We start from the raw sequence: 22,045 nt of genomic DNA on the forward strand, positions 1-22,045 counted from the left end.
AGCTTCAGATGACACAGAGGCTCATGTGTTCTAAGAATAAAGGCAAATACACAAATGGAGTTTACTTAAGTTATTTTAACGATCATTAGCTATTTAAGAAAGCATATTAGGTATGAATGATTCTCCAATATTTTAAAACCTTATCATTATTGTGCGCTTTCTTTGGGCTAAATATTGTGCAGTTTGTAGAATAAATCCTGTTGAGGAAGGTAGACATAACCTGTGACTATTATGGACTAGAATATCATGAAGGGAATGAGTTGTAAAGAAAACTATGGCAAGGGGAGGCGTGGAAAAGTTGGGGAACTAAAAAGAGACAGTAACATAGCCCAGAAAGATTTGTGGAGATGGTAAAATCTGTTATGAGAAAAACAGAAGTTTGAATCACGAGTTATCCAACTGAAATGTGTGTATGTGGAGAGTAGCATGATGTAGGAGGGGTATGGAGAAAAGTAAGTATATATGAGTCATGAACACTGACGAGACTGATTGGAGAGTTGGCATTTGATGTAACCCAGTTAGAGATGGTGAAGACCTGGAGTATGGTAATAATTAGAAAAATACTTTGATGTATCAGACGTTAAAGGCAATAAGGAGCCACTATGAAAACTTGGTTTATGGTTGTACTAACTGAGCAGGGCTACTCAGTGAGACAGAAGGCTGAGAAGAGCAGATTGGAGAGTGAGGGTTTGTTGAATTTTAGAAGTCTAGAAGATATCTAAGTGGAAGAATGTTAGCAGAAGCTCAGCAGAGATGTTTGGGCTGGGTATATATATTTGGGAGTTATCAACATAGAGACCAGCTGGTATGTGAAGATGCCATACATACACATAGAAAATTTCAAATATTAAGAAAAAGCATGACCCAGAATGTAACCTGGATAAACAACAAACATTTAAAAGACCCCACGAGAGAATAAACCCCAGTGGGCAGACCAAGTTGCAATAACTAAAGAGGTTATTTCTGAAAGGGCATCATGAAAGATAGAAAAATTGACTTTTTCTGCATCAGACAAGATAGCATGTATTTCTGGTTATATGAAGCATATGGTCTCTGTCCCAAGTATACAGTTCTGTCATAGACTACAAAAACAGGTTCACATAATGCATAAATGAATGAGTGAGTGTGGCTGTGTTCCAATAAAACTTTATTTACAAAAGCAATTGATTGACTAGATTTTCCCTGTAGGTTATAGTTTGACAACAAACTGAAATATTGCCTCAGGAAGACAACGAGAAGAGGTCATTTGAGTAAGGGGGAAGAAGCCAATACTATTGAAAGGTGCCAAAGTCTGAAGTAAAACCAGGACTGAAAAGTGAGCATAAAATTTATCACCAAGCAAGTCTCTGAGGGTTTTGATGAGAGAACACTATTTGTGGATATGAAGAATATTGAAGCACAAACAAGAAGGGAAGAAGAGGTAAGGAAGAAGAGGCCATGCATAAAAATCTGTAGATTTAATCCTGTGGAGAAGGGAAAAAAATGTAACTGAAGAAACTTGAGGTAGAGGATGATTTTTGCTTATTTGCTTATTATTTATTTATGTTTTAAGGTGAGAGTCCTCAGTATATTTAAATGCCAAAAGATTAAAACTAATAAAATTAGAGAAGAAATTCAGTTTTGTGACCAGGCATCTAGGATGGGGATCAAATGGTCATAAAGATTAGCTCTCAACTCAGGGAAACCACATCCTCATTTGTAATAGGAGGGAAGGAAGAAGGGAAGGTGTGCAGTCTGGTGATGAGACATAATGTTCCTTAGTACTGACTTCTATGGAGTAGAAATCTGTTCATCTGTCAAGATAAAAGTTGAGGTCATAAGCCCAAATATTTGAGGATATTTGAAAATATTTAAGTTGAAGCATAAAAATATGAAAAAAGACTTAAATTCTTTGATTTATGGAGTGTTCCTATGATTAACAGAGAACTGATATTCAACTAGAACTCAATAATCTATCATAATATGAAACTATCTTTACATACCATAATAATGCATCACAAAACAGAGTTACCTCTTTTGTTTTTTGATGTCACTTAGGGCCACTCTTAAAGGTCTTTTGTAGAAAATTAGGTATTGTTGGTATTCTGATCATCAGTTTAAATAGTTATATACAAATATGGTGCTAATACTTGGATTTGTTGGTGTTAATTTTTAAGTATGGCCGAAGGCCATGCACTAAAGGCTTGGTCACTAGCCTGCAAAGTCACGTGAGGTGCAAAACCTTTAGGAGGCAGCGTGTAGTGGAAGGAAGTTGAGTCATTGGGGCCCATTCTCGTCTTTTTTGCTTCTTCATGTCCATGTGGTGAACAGGTTTCCTCCACCATGTACTTCCATGATGATTATGGCCTCACCAAAGACTCCAAAGCAGCAGGGTCTAGCAACCATCACCTGAAACCTCTGATTCTATTAGCCAAAATGAATCTTTCCTCTTCTTTTTTCCCCTTTGGTGACTTGAATTTGAAGCAGACGTTCTACTACTTCAGCCATACCTCCAGTCCATTTTTCTTTGGTTATGTATCTCGCAAGCTGTTTTCCTGGTCTGGCTTTGAATCACAATCTTCCTGATCTCAGTCTTCTGTGTAACTAGGGTTACAGGACTGAGCCACAAGCACCTGGCTAATGTTTCATCTTTATAAGTTAATTTTCTGGTATTTTGTCATAGTTACGGAAACTTGACTAACACCAGATTCAAATTTTTTCTTTTCTTTTTGCATGTAACATGTGGGATATCTAAAAATAATTCTCTAGCATGGACATCGATTATTTGCTGTGAAGAAGAACTTGAACACTTACTAGAAAGCTGACAAAAGCAATTACAACAAGATTATTGCATTGGCAATTAATGATAATACAAATAGTAGTTCAATTATATCATGAGTTATAAGAATTACCCTTGCTGGGATTAAAGTTATTGAGGCATCAGGAGTTATAAAAAAGAGACAAAAGTAAAGATACAGTGTAGCTTATGGAAGACAACAGATAGGAAATATTTGAAACTAGTTATACTTGTTAGAACTGTGCAAAGTAATTGTTTATTCTTTTGAAAGGGATAATACATCAGCTACATAGTTATGAAAAGACATCTTTTATTTGAAAAGACATCTTTTATTTGAAGGAGTCTGAGAGACTTACCTCACAGTTAAACAAAACTTAAGAACAACCAGCATCTGGCATTTTAGGAAATTAAGTGATTTAACAAAAAAACATGAGCAGATATAAATGTAAATACTATCTGAGAATATTTCCAAAGAAACTAACATTAAGGCATCCATTAAATTGTTACTAATATGTCTACCTAATTTGTTCTCCTCTTTACATTGTTAACCAAGACATTTTTCTCATTTTAATTCATAGTATTGTATTATCTTCTTGACTTTTTGATACCTCAGCTTGCAATTATTTGATTCCCAAGCACTGAAAGAGTATCAGCAGAGAGTTGAGAATGTCACTACAAAGTGTTTGAAAGTCATTAACACTTGTGGCAGTTCAAATTAAGAAAAAATATTTCACACTAAATTAACTCTCTTCTCAAATCACACAAACAGGGAATTTATGTATATGTGTGTGGGTGGTTTATTTTTTTCCAATTTTTTTCTATTTTTTCCCCCTCTGGCTACAAACGCATAAAGTTATCATTGAATCCTCAGTTCACCTCAGCTCATTTTTGTCTTTTTCCTTTCTTTTCCACTCCCTTTTAAAATTTAAGATGCAATTTAGTGTTGTCACAATGGAATAAGTTAATGGAAATTATTTGAGAATAGATAACCAAATCCTTTTAACAATAGTTAATATGAAGCAAGAATATTCAAAAATTCTATGAAAAATATCATTTCCATCAAGTATTGTCACCTTTGAAATACTGCATGTCAGGAGAAGTTTTAGTAGCTTTGGTCATTTCTATGTATATGATTAATGTGGTGACTTAGTTTAGGACACGAGAGAGACAATTTACTAGCTGACAAAATGTTGAGTTATATATTTACATTTCCTCAATATGAAAAGCAACCACCACATTAGGGCTTTAGTTTCCAATTTATTAGTCTGCTGCATTTCATATAAAAATATTTTCAATTACCAATTATTTGTCATAACATACCATGTTCCTTAATGAACAATGTTTAATGACTTCTAGTACAACTTCATCACTTACATGTTATTTAAAATACAGACTTGTGTGTTTAACTTTGGCTATGGTTTGGTCTTTTATTTAATTATTTAAGGGACACTTTCAACCCCATATTAACAGTTTACTTCTTTCCAACAAACCCTAAAAGCATACTTATTTTGAATGAGTATATGAGAAAGGCACATTAATGTTGAAAGTAATAATTAAGCTGCCTTGATTCTATCTACAAGCTCAGCCTCATTATAAATAAAGACAAACAAGTGCAACATAAAGAACATTTATTCCTTTTTAATGGACTTTTAAGTCAGTTTCTCAAATTGTTGATGAATGTAATAAAATTAAATTAAATTAAAAGAAATGTCAAGAAGAAGAAAACAAATTTAAAAATTAACAAAGCCCACAATAAATTTGCAATTACATGTCCATTAAAGGTTTTAAAAGGGGTTAATCTTGGCAAAAAGAAAAAAAAATCAATGCTTTTGTAGCTTTAGTAGGAACAATTATTATCATTGCAAATTACTTAAACTATTAAGCTGAGAATAATTCAGAAATATCATTAGCAGTCAAATTACTGAAAAAACTTGTTTTCTTTCCCCCTTTGTTTAATTTAAACTTAATGTCTGCTTATTCTCACACAAGCAGAAAATGCTGATAAATAATTCCAGAGCATGCCTAAACATCTCCCTTCACAGCTAGCTTCTAATTTGATCTCTGGAGACCCTTCTCGGTAGCTGAATAAAATATTTTCATTTATTCTAGGAGAGCCTCCTCCACCATACGTTTCTAATCTTGAGCTGCTTGGTAATGCCTCTAGATGAGGTCCTCAGCAAATCATTAAACTTGTTCAATAACAACGTTACAAAACACAGGAGACTTGCCGTTAGTGAAACAAAGAAGTTTTTCAAAAGGGGAAAAAACTTTAATAAGCCAACTTGAGTTTCTAGGGCAAGTTTGAGAGATCATTTAACATTTTAAACTTTCTAGCAGTCACCTTACAAGGTGACTTCAAATTCTTGGTGTCAGAATGTTTTGTAAGGTCTTTCATTCAAGTTACAGACCAGAGCGCCGCCCCCAACCATGTTGCTTTGCTCTTGGAATGTAGTCAGCCCAGGTCTGTCTCATGGTCTCAGAATTTGTTCAGGACCTCAGCTCTGAACACACGTGAAAAGTTGGACGATCAACCTGTTTGTTTTTAATAAAAATAAATGTTCTGATGATCAGATAATGAAAATTACTTTACCCAATCTGTCTTGATTCATCAAGATGCAATTTGATGAAAGAAAATGAAAGACTTGTGAAAAGTTAATATTTTGTTCTAAGCTAGGAATTCATGATAAGCGATAATTTATGTCACGTATGACACATTACTAATTAAGAAGACATGTTGGTAGAATGAAAGAACTTTTTTTAATATACTGAAGTATCAGATTATACATGAGCAAAGAGATGGGAACAGGCCTTGGGGATGCCTGCTGGATTTAAATTCCAGGATCCAGGAGGAGGAGTGACTAGTTGCACTGACAGCTCGAGTCATGTGCAGTTCATTATTATATTTTTATACTAAAAAAAAATTCTATTTTGTAAACAGTTTGTTAAGGCCACTGTTCAGTGTCAAAGTTTTCTTAAAGAGAAGGAAGTTGAATAAATTGGAGTATATAGCTATAAACAGAGAAATGTTTCCTATAGATCTTTAACTTTTCTACCCAAAGTTCCAAGAAAATGAATTTGCTTTGAAAACAGTTCTTGCTTTGACAAAAACAAGTACAACAAAACCCCCAAATATTTAATTAATCTTCCTATTTTCATTTAATGTTCACATAATTTCCTCTGCTATCTGAGTGTTCTGTGCCCTTAAATTGCATTCAGTTGACCTCTTCTTTCCCCAACTCTCTCCTGATCACCATCTTAATCTTCAGCCTTTTTTCTGTCTTTTCCCTTAATGGACTCTTTTATTTTCCTTCTTCATATGGAGTAGAATTTCTGAAAGATGCTAACACATATTAACTACATGAAGAGCATAGAAGGCAGTACTGCCATGGCAGTAAGTAATTTAGGAAGCCAACAAAAGCTAACTCTTCTCGTGCACATGCCTTGAGATGACCTGGCAAAGTAGCATTCAGAGCTTCTATTAGACCTAAAATAAAAAGTTCTGTTTACTGAATATTGAAACAGGGCACATATTCAGACAAAAGCCAGAGGGGCATATGTGAGCAAAAATGGAGAATTTGCACATTCTTTGTCTTTAACAAACTTAATTATGGCTTTTGCTTTGTTTTTTCTTTTAGTCTTTAGCAGTGTTCATTTGACCACTATCTGGATATAGAGACACAAACTACAAAAATTGCACTAGAAAAAATATATATGGCTAGTTAATAGAAGTGGCTTGGCTGACACTTGGAAAAATACATTCTAATACAAAAGAATTAGGATTCTATATCCCTTTTGGACTCAGCAAAGAAAAAATACTGAGCCAGTTAATACCCAAATTACAGAACACTACCTCTTTACCACTTGAGCCACTCAGCCAGCCCTTTTTTTGTGTGTTGGCTATTTTTAAGATAAGAGTCTGGAGAACAATTTGCCTGGGCTGGCTTTGAACCATGATCCTCCTGATCACTGCCATCTGAGTAGCTAGGATTACAAGTGTGGGCTACCAGCACCCAACCTTCCATACTTTTAAAGTAAAGAAACACCAGTAAAATGACAATACTGATAGGTAAACACCCACAACCATCTAAGGCTGTGTAAGTAATTTAGAGCGCACAGATTTGATTTTGGTTTCTAGCCAACGCCGGCCGCACAGAACACTACCTCTTTATGATTGCTTTTTGGAGCTCAATACTAAAACAGAAAATGCCTGTAGTTCTCTTCACATTGTATACAAAGGTTTTTCCTTCCTTCTTTCCTTTCTTTCCCTACAAGTTGAGATGTTTTCTTATATTTTGGATAACAATGATAATCAAGAATCATTTAAAGGAAAAACATTAATTAAGGGAAATGCTGAATACACTGGGGTGAGAAGAGGCAAAGGCTGCTCTCATAGTTTTGATGCACAGAGACAGAAACGTGAACTACCTGGGGCCCACAGTCATTGTTAGGGATTGGAGAAGTGGGTTATAAAGTCACTCTGCCTGGACTTCAATATCAATGTATAGACCAATAGCTAAATGACCTTAGGCAAATTACATATTCTCCCTTTATCTTCGTTTCCTCTTCTGGAAAATTGTGCATTGTATATAACCTAGATGGCTATGTGAATTAATTGAGAAAAAAACCCCACAAATACACTTTGATAGTACCTCAAACAATGTAAGTAAACAAGAAAAGTTTATTATCGTCACTACAATTAGGGCATGAAGACCAAGTAAGGATTGAGTAGAGTCCATTTGTAATTATTTACTTTCTTTCTATCTCACAGTGCTACAAAAATATTTTGTCATTTTCCTACCAAAATGTTCCAATCATGTATCATCTCCATCAGCTGCTTTCATACTTGTTTTACTATATTTTGTTGTATATAAAGACTTTTGAAGCCAAGCAAAAAAGAATGCTTGGTTTTTTGAGCATCTATCATGAGGCAGACTGAGACAAGTGTGAATTCCAGCTCCTACATTTCCTGGAAAGCATGGAAGGGTGGCTAGGCACTTGCAGGCAAACTTGGAATATCTCTGTAAGTGAGTCTAATACTATTTACTTCATGACCTTCCTGCAAAAGTAAAATTAGCTAGTATTTGTGAGACTGAAGTGTGTCCCATTCTGCCCAAAGGGTCACTAGTTAGTATTTGTAAAGAGCTTAGAACAGCATTAAAAACAGTAGTGTCATGTGTTTTTTTTTTTTTAAAGACTCAGTTTCTTTGCTTGTGAGATCATAACGTGCTTCTTCCCTCCTTTACTGAGATCATAAATTGAAATAATAAATATACATGGCTTAGAATATAGTGAAGGCTCACTAGAAAAATGCTTTCATGATTTTTAATTATCCTACTTCTCAAACATGATTTTTTTTAAACTTTTTTTCTCAAGACAGATCCTATTAAACATTCCTTTGCTAAAGGTCTTATCCATTTCAAGAAATCTCTTCTCCTCTCTTGCCTATGATATATTCACTGTTACAGGCCTATCTTCATTTCCATTTCCTACAAGTCTACAGTAATACACTCAGATAGCACTTCTTTATTACACTGGCCTAAAGACCATATTGGTGTTTATCAATATTGACTCTTACTCAGGCACAGTAGTTCAGTGGAAAGGACATTAACTACAGCCTCAGAGGACCTAATCCGTGTCTTGGCATACTAGATGAACCACCTACTTGGGCATGATATATAATCACTATAAAGTTCAGTTTCTTCAGACAAAAAATCTGTATCATATATTATTGAAGGCAGTCATCAATCTAATATATTTTTTCTCAAGGGTGATGGAAGATTAGTTTGACCAAAGATTACAGCAATGCCCAAAAATATTCTGAATCAGTGGGTGGGACTAATTCAGTAGAACATCAAAGTATGGCAAACTTGTAAATGCACCATATTTTGTACATTTAAATTTACAAATTGTTTTTAAATATTTACTACTCTTTTTCCAGATGAAAAATTTTGGTTTTGGAAATTTACAAATTCTCTAGTATCACTCAGCAGATGGTCACTTGCGGCTGTTTTCACTTTACCGGGCCACTTTATAGTGGGCAGCAAACAGGCCAAAGTGTGAGTGAAGAGGAGGGAATACTTACTGTTTTGTTTGGGCTATAACAGAGAAAATGCTATGAATTAAATTTATGCTATCACAAGGTAATCAATTCTTTTTGTTCTAAGTTTCTACATTCATGTGTCACACTTATCCTTAACAGTAGAATTCCACTATGTTGACTTACTGTACTCCAGGGGACAGTTCTAGACATCATAAACAAGTTCTATGTTTTTAAATATTACATTTCTTTCCCCTCTAACCATGCTGTGAAAAGTTTCCCTGCTTTTCCTTCTGTCACGTAACTGAGATTTTATATTCCTACCCATCTACAGCATGCTCGTCAGCAATTCACATTCGCTAGTCTCTAAGCATGAGGGCAATATATTCAAAAAGATATTTGCAGTTCTCTCCTTTTTAGTCCTGAAAGAGTAGATCTTGTTCTCCTCTCTTCATTTTATTCCATAGTATCAGGTTCTGAAGACATTTTCTACAGTAAGATTGGGCTAGAACATGTTGTAGTGTATTACTTGGTATAAATAATGGTAATTACAATTTATTTTTCTTCAATAATTATTACTCTTAGTGTCATGTGTGATATTTACAATCACTGAGTGGCAGAAAGAGGGACCATCTCCTTCCATTTTAGCAAATTAAAGCTATGTCTTCCTTTTCTCTTTTGGTGATTCTTTTTCATCCTTCTCCATCTGTATTATCTATATCTCTCTTGTTTTGGTGAGAAGATTATGAACAAATATCCATTAACTTTTAGATATTAAAATTATATAAAAGCATATCTTTAAGTTTGTCCTGAGATGTTTTAGTGAATTTACAAAAATATTAAGGATTATTTAGCATGTAGGGAATATCAGAGCCTTTATTATACTAATGCTCATTGTGACTCTTCTAGCAATGGTGAGGGTACACTGTTTTCCCAATGTTTATTTCTATTTTTCTTTTTTTCTTTTCCTAGAAGCATCATGGGCCCAATGACTCATGAAACACACTCTGTGAAATATTACATAAAAATTAATATATGACTGCTTTCTTTAATATGAATTTTAGGAGAAAATTGGCTCTAATAAAATTAAAGTTGATTGAAAAATAACAATATATTGTATTTGATTATTTATACTTATTATACATTATCTTTCAGTCTAGTTATCTCAGCTTTCAAATTCAGAAAAATTAAGCAAATGTTTAAGGTCAATTAATTAATAATATTGGAATTTGAAGACAAGTCTCTTTGCTTCACAAACTTACTGATTTTCACTGAGATTTGTAGCTGCTCTGCTTCATCTTTCTCTAGAGATTCGGATGGGGGGTTCATTTTGTAAATTATAAGTTCATGTAGAAAAAAAACTAAGGTCATATAAACAAGCCATAGTGTATTAGGATGGAGAGGGAGATCTAGACACAGCAATTATATTAGAAAAGTTTCCTTATTTATTGTGAATTGTAAGATGAGAGACAAGAGGGAGGGAGAGGAACAGGGAGGGAGGGAGAGAGAGAGAGAGAGATTAATTCTGCTGGATTTTCAAACTTGTTATCCAAATTAGACATTTTGTCATTTACTATAATGTGAAAATACACGAGTCTACTTATTTACATGAATTAAATTCTACAAAGTAAGGGAATTCATCATGCATATCCATACAGTCATATAAAGTACTTTGATCATATTGACCCCCTCCATTACTCTTTAGTAGCCCCTTTTTCTCCCTCCCCACTTTCCCTTCTACTTCTATCTCCCTAGTTGTCCCCTTGACTTAGGTTTTTAGTTTGTTTTGTTTTCCTCTAGCTTCTACTAATGAGAGAAAACATGATATTTGTCTTTGTAGAACTGGAACTCCAGTGTATCCATTTTCTAGCAAACAACATGATTTCATTCTTCTTAATGACTGAGTAAAACTCCATTATGTAGATATACAACATTTTCTTTATCTACTCACCTGCACTCTTTTGGCTCAATTGTCTGAGGATATCAGTGTCATTACTTTTGGGATCTTAACATGAAGGGGAACCTTGGCTCAGAATACTCTATAATTTGTGCAAAAGAAAAAATACTAGATACACATCTGAATAAATTATTAGATAACAAACATTTGGAGACAAAATACTCCTTTTGATGTTTATATTCATTATCCAATTTATATTAATTGACACTGGCATTTTCTTTATGTGTTAATTGATAAGTAGAATTTGTACAATCTACAATCATACTTTGTCCCACCCTTCCTGTCCTCTTGTTCTGGTTCTTGGCTGCCATGATGTGAGCAATCAGCTCTACTATGTCTGCCGTCTATACCCTCTCTGCCATGATGCTCTACCTCTCTACAGGGCCAACAGTAATGGAACCAAGCTTCCATGGACTGTAACCTCTGACACCAAGAGCCAAAATAAACTATTTCACCTTAAATTGTTATTTCAGGTATTTGGGTACAGTGACAAAAAGCTCACTGAAACAAGAGTGTAAACTAGTGAACAGTTGGTTCTATTAAAAAATATATAGAGAGACACTATTTTGGAGAAAACTTATTTTTAGGAAAAATGATTTCAGGTAAATTTTAGGTAAAAGCTTTATTTGAAATAAGATTTATGTTAAAAGAAGAGTTTAATCAGTTAAGTGATAAATAAATCATCTGTAAACAGGAGAGAAAAAAATTTCTCAAATCTAGAAGAGTCTGTAATGAGATTAGTTCTCACATATCTTTGTATATCATAACAATATATATTGACCTATATAGACATAGATGTATAAGCATATATGGAGTTATACCATCTTTTTATGTTTCCTCATCTCAATCATTTGTTTATGATTAGCCTTAGGGATGTTAAGGAGGCCCAGTCTTTGTCAAAGGACTTACCATATTTATAGACACATAGGTAGAGACAGTTATTTGTGTTTGAAAGTAGAGCTCTAGACCCAAGATACACTCAACTTCCCAAACCTGGATAATCTACTTTAGCTTAGGTGTACATTGGTGATTTTTGTAGCACTTAGTTCTAATAACATATTAGGAAGTTTTAAAAAATGATATAATGTTCAATATATTGAATAGTTCACATATAAAATAACATAATCATCCTCCCTGCTCCTCCTTTTTCCCTTCCTTTTTTTCTCTTCTTCTTCATATTCAGTTATACTCTGCTTAGAAGGAAAAAAAAAGTAACTCATTTATAATTATATGTAAAGAAAATACCTATCTTAATAGCATTAGAAGGACTTTATTACAATACAAGACATTTAATATATCATGATCAGAGAATATAAGGTACATACATGCCCACATAATTAACTAGCTATCTACCTGCATAGATATATATGATTATTACATTGGAAAGAAAGTGTTTGGACAACTTCTTCACTTCTACATGAAATGTCATAAACACATACATACAAATCCTCATTGTGTTCAGATACATCTGTCTATACTGAATTTGAAAAGTTCTTCAAACCCAGTCTAAGAGTACTATAAGGATGCACAGGGAAAATTATAAGGATTACAGTGAGCATTGATTCTTAGGACTTTTTTCATAGATCATATGTAAGGAGTGAAGGAGTAAGGAGTGACACTACAGGGATTCACCAAATTGTGATTGCAGACAGCACTGAAATCACCTGGGAACTCAGTAGAAATGGAAATTCCTTGGCCCCACTTCAGCTCCAATGGATCACCAGTTCCCAAGCTCTGTACAAGTTCTGTTGGTTCTAATGCATCTTGAAGCTTGGTAATGAATGCATTAGCAAAGCCTTAAAATTATTCAGCAGGTTCAGTATTATTAACTCCATTTTGCAAACTCATTTTACAAATGAGAACATGAGGCATTGGTGTGTAGGTGTAACTGTCAGTATCTAATCTGGGAAAGAGGAAGGTCTGGATATATTGCAAAAGTAGAGGAATTAAAATAGAAAACTGATTACATACATAATGTGAGAGTGAAAAGCCAGCCACACCTCTAATGCAATAAGAGAAATAGTACCTTTGTCTGGCTCTGGGCCATCTTGCAGAAGATAGAAGCACAGTGTGTCTAACAATGGGTGTTTGCAGAGTGAGCAGAGCCAAGAACTGGTGGCTCACTCCTGTAATCCTTGCTACTTGTGAGACTGAGACTGGACAATTCAAGGCCAGCCCAGGCAGGGAATATATGAGATCCCATCTCAACCAATAGCTGAGTGTGACATAGGAAGCTGGATTGGGAGGATTATGGTTCCAGGCCAGTTCAGGCAAAAAATTGCTGCAAGATCCCATCTCAACAGAAAAATCTGGACATGGTAACATGTGCCTGTCATCCCAGCAATGGCAGAGAGCTAAAATAGGAAGATAGGTTGGCCTGGGCACAAAACGAGAATCTATAATCCAAATAACCGGAGAAAAAGGGTTGGAGGTAGGTTCAAGCAGCAGAGTGCCTGCTTCCTCAGTGTAAAACCCTGAGTTCAAGGCCTAGTACCAAAAAAGAGTGAGAGGTTGTCTAAGAAAAGCATTGAGGCATGGGATCTACTTGAGACTCCACATGAAACAGGAAGGAAGGGAGAGAACTGTAGTTCCTTTTCAGTCTTTTCTCTAGTCTTCAATAGTTCTTCCCTCTGGCTCCACTTGCCCACAAATAAAAAAGAATGGGACCCTGAAAACTGTAGTTCTTACAATAAAAATGACAGATAAGGACAGCACAGAAGAAGAACCTGAGAACAAATAGACAAATGTTCACAAGTGGTTAATTCTGTTTTCCAGAGTTGGTTAGTAAATGGTAGAGCTGAGACTTAAAGGAGGACCATTTCCTTTGCCAGATTTCAGCTCTTAGTCACCTATAGTGAAAACAAAAATGCTACAAATTCACCTATAACCAAAAATATACATAGAAAGAATATCACCACAGTTCAAATATTGAGATCTGGCTGACATTTGGAAACATATAACCAATAGTTTACAGTAGTTAAATTGTGAATTTTCGATCTCTTTCATGTCAGTGCAGTCATCCTGGGGTGTGTTTACAGAGGTAGGTTACACGTATTACCATGGTGGCTGTGATATAAACAGAAAATGATGGCAGCTCCTATGCAAGTGGATGATACGTGATGATAATCAAGAGCATGGTCACCAAGATCTATATTTCTTATACTTTGATTGATGCAATGTCTGTAGAAACATTTACGGGTGCTAATGCTGATGAATGTGGGTTGTACTGTTAGCACATCTTTTAATTGTTAAACTAATTGGCTTTGCTCTTCCTGAATTACTTTGTAAAGAGTAATTATCTGAGACCATGTTGTAGCAGCTTGGTCCTACAAGAGAATTGTTTTGTGAAACACTTAAAATAAACCTCGCTTTTTGAGCTATTGTTTTTACCCATCCTTCTTGCTCTCTTTCAATTTAGAGAGAACTCTCAGAGGTAAACCACAGGAAGACTCACACATGAAAATTCCCTGAGGTCAAAGCTAGTAACTGCCAAGTTGGAGACTCTAGGCATATGACAGCTCTTTGGGAGTTAGTTTTTACAGTGCCTGCCAAATGGGAATTTGAGATAAGCAAAGCGAACATTGGGCTTCTCACAACTTTACTTATGAAGGTGAAAAATGAAGACACTTCTAATTAGCAAAAGTGGTTTGTAACAACAGTTCGAAATCCAAATCCTGCGGTTGGTAAAGCATACGTATGGAAGTAGAGTTAAGTTCAGTTGCCAGAATTTACAACCCATTTCCTTTCTGCAACATTTGAATCCATATGGGCATTAGGGAGATCCAATTATTGTCAAAACAGCTTCCATATTTATAGGACAAGATAGTTAAACTTGGGCACCTTCTTAAGGGGTGTTCAGGTTTAGTTACAAACTCTATAAGCCATTTATTAAACCAGAATACTAATAGGCGATGGCCTTCAAGGTGATTTTTTTCTTTCTTAAAATATCACAAAAATTTCGTTAAGAGTATTTTAGAGCAACTTAACAAAATTTTTCGGTAATCAAGAGGAAGCTAATTTTAACATTAAATTTGATAATACTTTTATCAAAAGAAAAGCAGATTTACCTTCTTGATTCTTATATAATAATAAAAATAATACATGGATTTGTATAAGACTGTAGCAACAGTAATTAATGAGAGTCCTTATAAACTATGATTCTAAATTCTTCTTTGTGTAAATTCATATAATTTCATACAAATGAAGAATGCAATGAAGCCAGGAATGGTGGTTCACTCCTGTAGTCTCTGCACTCTGTAGGCTGAGGAAGGAGGATTCCAAGTTCAAGACCAGTCTGAAATATTTAGTGAGACTCTATCTTGAAAACAAACAAAGGGCTGGGTACACTGGTCGTGCCTATAATCCTTGCTACTCAGGAGGTGGAGATGGGAGGATTATGGTTCAAGACCAGCCTGGGAAAAAATGAGCAAAATCCTATATCAAAAAATAAGCTGGGCATAGTGATGAATGCTGTGGTTCCTGCTAGGCAAGAGGTGGAGATAAGAGGATTAGAGTTCCAGGGCCCTGGCAAAACTGAAAGCCCTATCTGAAAATAAACTGAAACAAAAAGGTTGGGCATGTGGCTCAAGTGGTAGAGTGCTTGAGGTCCTGAGTTCAAATCCCAGTAGCTCTCCCAAAAAAGAGTAAGATGAATAAAAGCAACATTTTAGAAGAAAGTATAAATATTTCTTAATTTCTTTTGATATATTTTATGACATTTAATTTTTATCTTTGCATTGTTTCATTACCTGCTATAGGTTTAAATACTACATAGTATATTTAAAAAGGCAAGACACTGTAAAATAAGTATTATTACATCATTTTGTGTGGCTCTTCAAGCATATTAGTAAACATAACACATAAACATATCTGTATTGATTTATCTTTTTATTCTGAATATTTCTACCATTGTGAAGTTACAGTAGCCCTTATAATTTAGAATATATAAAAACAGTTTTCTGACACTTTGAAATTCAGTTGGAATCACATTTGTTAGATTTGCAGAGATTTATATTTCTTTAATGACACCCAATTACTAATGAACAATCTGACTATAAAGAAAAAAATTACGACTTAATGTTCTTAATTATTAAAATCTCATTGACTACTTTCAGTATACCACAGTGAACATTAGCTGTGTTGTACTTTCCTGTACAGTTAAATTTGGAGTATAAGATGTACTAAGACAACTTTGAATAACTGTTACTCAAACTTTTCTAATTACCTTTTCTAGCCCATTGAGAATCATATTATTTGGACCAATTTAGAGTTTTTATATTGTATTGTGATATTCAACGTACATGTTTAATGGTAAACACAACTGACAATTGAGGAAAAGCCAAAAGGTGTGCCTATGTCACAGGTGGGTTTTCCTGGGAAGCAGGTTCTGAGTTAAGAGCCATTGTGCAGGTTTGGAAAAATATGTTCCTAGAATCACCACCTGTGGAAGGAAAAGGTAGGAAGCAGAACTAGGCAGAGAGAGAAGCTAGGTTGCAGCACAGTCTCAACCAGTGCAACTGACTTTGCAGTGAACTCTGAAGCTACTTAACTAGGTCAAAGGCGACGAGTCATTATCTGAGAACAATGATTAATCACTGGCCATGGGCTTCTTGTGAAAAAACATCATCAGAAATGATGCAATGCTCTTTAGATAAGCAATTGCCAAAATGGCTCACAATTGAGGGCTCCTGCCTACAAGCATGATGGGTAGTTAGGGGATCTGCCCTTAAATCTTGAGGGGTATCTGGTGATGTATCATAGTGGCACCAAGCCTTCTTTCTGTTAATTCATCCATGAAATGTTGAAATGTGGATAGTTAGCCTATAATTAATTCACCAAACATTCATTAAATATCTTTTCTACTCCTTAACTCAGTACTTGGCACATAATAAGAACTCAATAAATATGTATTGAATGAATGCATGAGTGTGTAAGAATCATTTCAAAGGCATTGAAAAGCATTTAGGCTGAGAGTTGCTCAAAGATATATTAAGTGTTATTTTTTCTTTACTATTAAATTTTGTTTCAGAAATGATATGAATCAATTTTGATTATTTCCACTCCTGTCTTCTTATTTGCCTGTGTAATATAAAAAGTCAGCAACTCTACTTGGGAGGCTCATTGTTTGTGGCCAGACTTGGCCAAAACTCATGAGATCTCATCTCAATCAATGACTGGGTATAATGGCATGTGCTGACATCCTAGCTGCACCAGGAAGCAGAAATAGAAAGACTGGCTGGTTCTGGCCTAAAGTGAAACCCTGTCTCAAAAATAACCAGTGACAGAAAGGAACTGACAGAGTGACTCAAATAGTAGAGGGTCTGCTTAGCAAGTACAAGGTCCTGAGTTCAACCCTCACTCAATACTGCCAGAAAAAAAGAAAAAAAGAAAGAAAAAGTAAAGGCAGCACTGTTTTTTCATCTCTTTGCACACAGAATCTAACAAAGTTTCTTGCTTAGAGACAACATGTAATAATGTCACATTTAGTAAAACAGGCTATTTTATTATTTTTTTGAAACAAGGTCTTGTTATGTAGTCTTGAGTTCCCTCAAACTCACTGTGTTGCTCAGTCTGACATTAAACTAGCAATCTTCCTGCCTCAGGTCCTTGAGTTCTGAGATTACAGACATGTACCACGATGACAAGCAAAATAGATTCATGATAACTCTAAATGTCTTGCCAATAGATATGAGTTTTATCATACAGAGAGTGATGTAATTGACATTAAAGAAATATATACGTGCTGGGGGGTGTAGCTTAGCAGTAGAACACGTACTTAGTATGCACAAAACCCTGGGTCCGATACCTAGCACAGTAAATAAAGAAATAAATAATAAATAAGCTGAGTAACCTTGAGAGTTTGAAGGTCCAGGTGGCAGAAGGGAAGAAGGAGTGGAGGATATAAGAGCAAAACTAAGGAGTGCAATTGTGTGATTTTTGCAAGAATTCAGGCAGGAGAAGAAAGTCTAGTTTAATGCAATGACAGTGATGATGAGGTCATGTGGTTTGACTTGTCCTTTGGTAAATGTTTGAATGTATGCAGGGGAGAAAGACTTGGAGGCAGAAAGAAGGGAAGATTGTTAGGATGCAGTATCTTCACCGAATAGGTGGAAGAATCTAGCACTGGATTAAAAGAAAACAGCATTCTGTATGAGGACTAAGCCATCATCATTTTGGTAGAAATTGTAACTTCCTCTCTGTAACACCCCCACTCTGCTGACCTACTGCTCCATATCTACCCAATATTTAGTACTTTTCAGGTCACTTCTATTAAGCTAGGATTTTGGAGCATTGTCCAGGCAAAGGTAAAATCCTGGTGTATTTATGACAAGTTGAATTAAAAATTCTTCAACTATTATTTCCTTGGAATTTTTAAAGCCCAAGAGTCATCATCACTTTAGAACCTCTGCTTCATAGAGCAGGTAATTTCAGAGAATGAATGATGTGATTAGCTTTCACACAAACAAAACTAGTTATTTAGCTATTCTCACCTTCTCTCTTTCTCATTGCTTTTCTTCCTTCTTTGTTCCTTCCTTCTTCCCACTCATTTTTCCTTCTATATTTGATTTTCATAATTGGAGATTAATTTTTCCAAGCAATGCTTTAAAAAAGTATATTCATTGAGACATAGTGAATTTGGGCATATATGCATAATGACAGCAGTAAATCAAGAAGAAGGAGGAGGAGGAGAAGAAGAAGAAATCCAATTTTAACTTTCCATTTAATTCAAACTACAGTTGTGGTATCCCAATTGTTTTAGCACACTTGCTATTTGTGCCCCATTATGCATATATCTTGTTTTTAGTTTTATTTTATTATTTCCTTATTTACTTTCCTTAGTTTCTATATTTCTACTAGAAAAAATAAAGATACACATGGATATGGGTTTAGAATAAACTCAGTGTTTACAGCTTTTGACAACTGATTCCTACGAAAATGTGGTTTTAAGTAAAACATTCCATTTTGTATTAATCAATTTATATGTAACAAATGTATATGATTATGATGTTTTCTCAATAGTACTTATTTGGCTGAAAGTGATTTCCTAAAACATCTATAAATTATCAAGCAGAGACTGAAATTTTGGCTTACACGATGCACCATATGTGATGAGTAGTCAAGTAGTAAAGTGATAAAACAAAAACAAAACACAGAAAAACAAAGTAGTACTTCCGGCTGATTTGTTTTGTTTTGCTACTCCCTCAAACTTTTAATATCCTTTATTTCTAAATATTTCATGTTCCTAGGAAGCAAAACTTTAAATTACCTCACATAGCATGTTCATGGGTGTGTTTACATGCATTCATACATGTGTATGTGTGTGTGTCATGCCAAGGATATGCAATAGGGTAGTTGTCTCAGCCTGAGTCTCTCTGATCAGCACTGAGGCAGCCCAGAGGAGATACACAGGGTGAACTGGCCATGCTTGTTATCTGAATTGAACAGTGCTTTAAGTATGAACATAAGTTGAATCCTGGAAGTATAATTTTTGAATTACTGCTTCATAGTCACTGTTAAAATGCTAAAATTATGTTGCTGTTGAGCAAAACAACTTTGTAGTTTGTTTGTGTACCCATGATGTATGATTGTTCTTGAGGAAATTTGAAGGCTTATTCAATTTTTAAATGTTTGCTTATTTTGATTGGTTATATATTCTTTCTTTTTGGTGCTGGGGATTGATTCCAGGGCCACACACTTGCTAAGTGTACACTCTATCAGTGAGCTTTGCCCCTAGCCTCTAGATATTTTTGGAAGTGAGATTTTTTAGAAAGCAAAATGTTACTTTATATACATTTTGCATCTTTTAAAAGTCAAGTTATCTATTTAAAGTCATTAGAGGGGAAGTTGGACCATATTCAGTGTGTCTATTTTCCTTTTTGTTCTTTCTCTGCTTTAGGATCAAAGAGTAATCGTAAAAATTTATACTACTGAAATCAAAAATCTTTACTTATAATTAAAATGTAAAAGGATTCTAGAATAAATCTGGTATTTTAAATGAAAAGTTGGTATATCTTGCTTAGCTATTAAAATTGAAATATCATGCAAATTATAAAAGTTGATATAGGTAATACATATGATAAAATATCTTTCAAATGTACTTATAATACTAGTGTATATATGGCATATCACTTTCCTTTTGAATTTTATCACTACACAAATGCTTAAGCAATGATTTTATATAATATCTTTAGCCAGTTTTCACTGAACATTTTTTATTAAACTTTAGTTTTTGTAAATGCAAACATCAACAATCCTGATGACCATCTCAAAAAGTATACAAAAGCAAGAGAGTAAACTAAATGTTTATGTACTCTGAATATTTCAATATCTGTTTATCTAGTCATGCTGCTCCTCTCTCTCCCACAGAACTGCTCATATTCACTTCACTTCCAACTTGAAATCCACTGTGTTGCTGCTGCCTTCCTTTACATCCCAAGACTATCAGTAATTTAAACTTCAGCTCCAGCCCCACCTGATCCTCCTTTCCAATTATTTTGGTTCACATTTATTTCCAGTATATTTTAACTTGCATTGCAATATTACCCATGACTTATTTTCATCCTTAAAATATAGTGCCATAGAAGTAATAATGATATTATAGTGGATTCAGGGGCTACTAAGAGGTGAGGATTGAGCTAGTTGTTTTATAACTAATTCTAAAATTTATGACATTCCTCAAAAGTAAGAACTTTTAGTCTCAGCTTTACAGTTGAGGAAACTAAGTTTCAGAGTTAACTGATTTGCCAAAACTCATGGAATTAGTGAGTGTTAGAACCAGTATTCAACATAAGGTCTGGCTTCCAAACTCATTTTTTTTTTCCATTAAAGGCTTAAAATATCATGTACTTGTCAACTGAAATAGACTGTAGGATACTAATGTCCAGAAACCAAGTTTAATTTTATAAAATAATAGTATCTGCCTGGCATAATAATATATATTTCCTGACATACACTCTACATGTGGCAAACTCAGAAAATGACTTTAAATGAAAAAAATCTATCATTTTATTTTCTTTATTATTATTGAAAACTTCTCAAGATGAAGGAGTTAGGTATCAATTCATGATTTCTACCCATTTTTCTAGTGGTAACTAATTTAGCTGCTACAATTTATGTTTCAGTTTTCTTTTGTGCTCTTAAAAGTTTTATGATGTACAATGAATTCTTAATTACCTGTATTCATGGGGAAAATTTCAGGTAAGTGGTAAACATATATCAAATAATTCACATTTGTAACTCTATTTGAAATGAACATATAAACAAATACATTAAAAATAGGGCTGAATAAAAACAACAAAATTATAAGCATAGGAAAACCTTCCTAGTTTTCTGGTTTTTATCTCAAACCATAATGTAAATCAAGGGTTGTTTTGATTAATTGCATGGTGTTACAGTGTAGTGGCTCCATCTCAGTCTCTCCTGTGTAAAAATGTAGTTAAATATTAGGGAGAAACTAGTGCCTATGGATTTCTGTGTCCACTATTCTTTGATAGTTTGTATAATTTCATTTCATACAGACCTAATAACTATTTTTGGCAATAGACTGTAGCTGGAAGTGCTATATGTTACTGCTAGTACAGATATTCCAAAATTCCTGTAAGTTCTCTATACCAGTCTTTCCTTGTGTTTAGGACTCTGTGAATGGTAGACTCCCTGTATGACATTATGGAGCAAACACTCCCTACCTTCAGCCTGCATTCACTCTTCACTATTAAGCAAGTAATTCAGACAACCATAAACAGGAAGGGAGCAAAATGGTGAATTGTTGATATCCCTATACCCTAGTGGTGACTAACTACCCTGAAGAAGGAAGCTCAGGGGACTCCCCCAAAAAGCACCCACAGGGTCACAGTCCCTCTGCCTCTGAAGTTGCTGCATGGCTCCAGGCTCCATTTACTTGGCACTTGGCAGTAAGTCCTGCTTCCCAGCATAGATAGGAAGTCAGGGATCCATGCTCTCTTTAACTACATCACCTGCTACCTTCACCCTGAAACACCAGGGAAACTGTACCCCTCTATAAGCAAGACCCAGGGCTCCCACTGCTTGCAGGCTCTGTTCTGCTGTGACTGCAGAGTTCCTGTAGCTTCTGGACACTGGCCCCTGGCAAACAGACCTCAGAACTCCCACTACCCTCAGGCTTGGATCTCCCATGACTGAAGCAGCTGCAGTGGGCCCTAGAAGTCCACACTGCAGCACAAGTAGACCCCAGGACCTCCACTGCATTGTGGGCAATAGATACTTCAAGTATCCCAGCTTTGCTGCCCCATGGGCACCC

Source organism: Castor canadensis, chromosome 7, assembly GCF_047511655.1.
Source record: "Castor canadensis chromosome 7, mCasCan1.hap1v2, whole genome shotgun sequence".
NCBI classification, from domain to species: domain Eukaryota; kingdom Metazoa; phylum Chordata; class Mammalia; order Rodentia; family Castoridae; genus Castor; species Castor canadensis.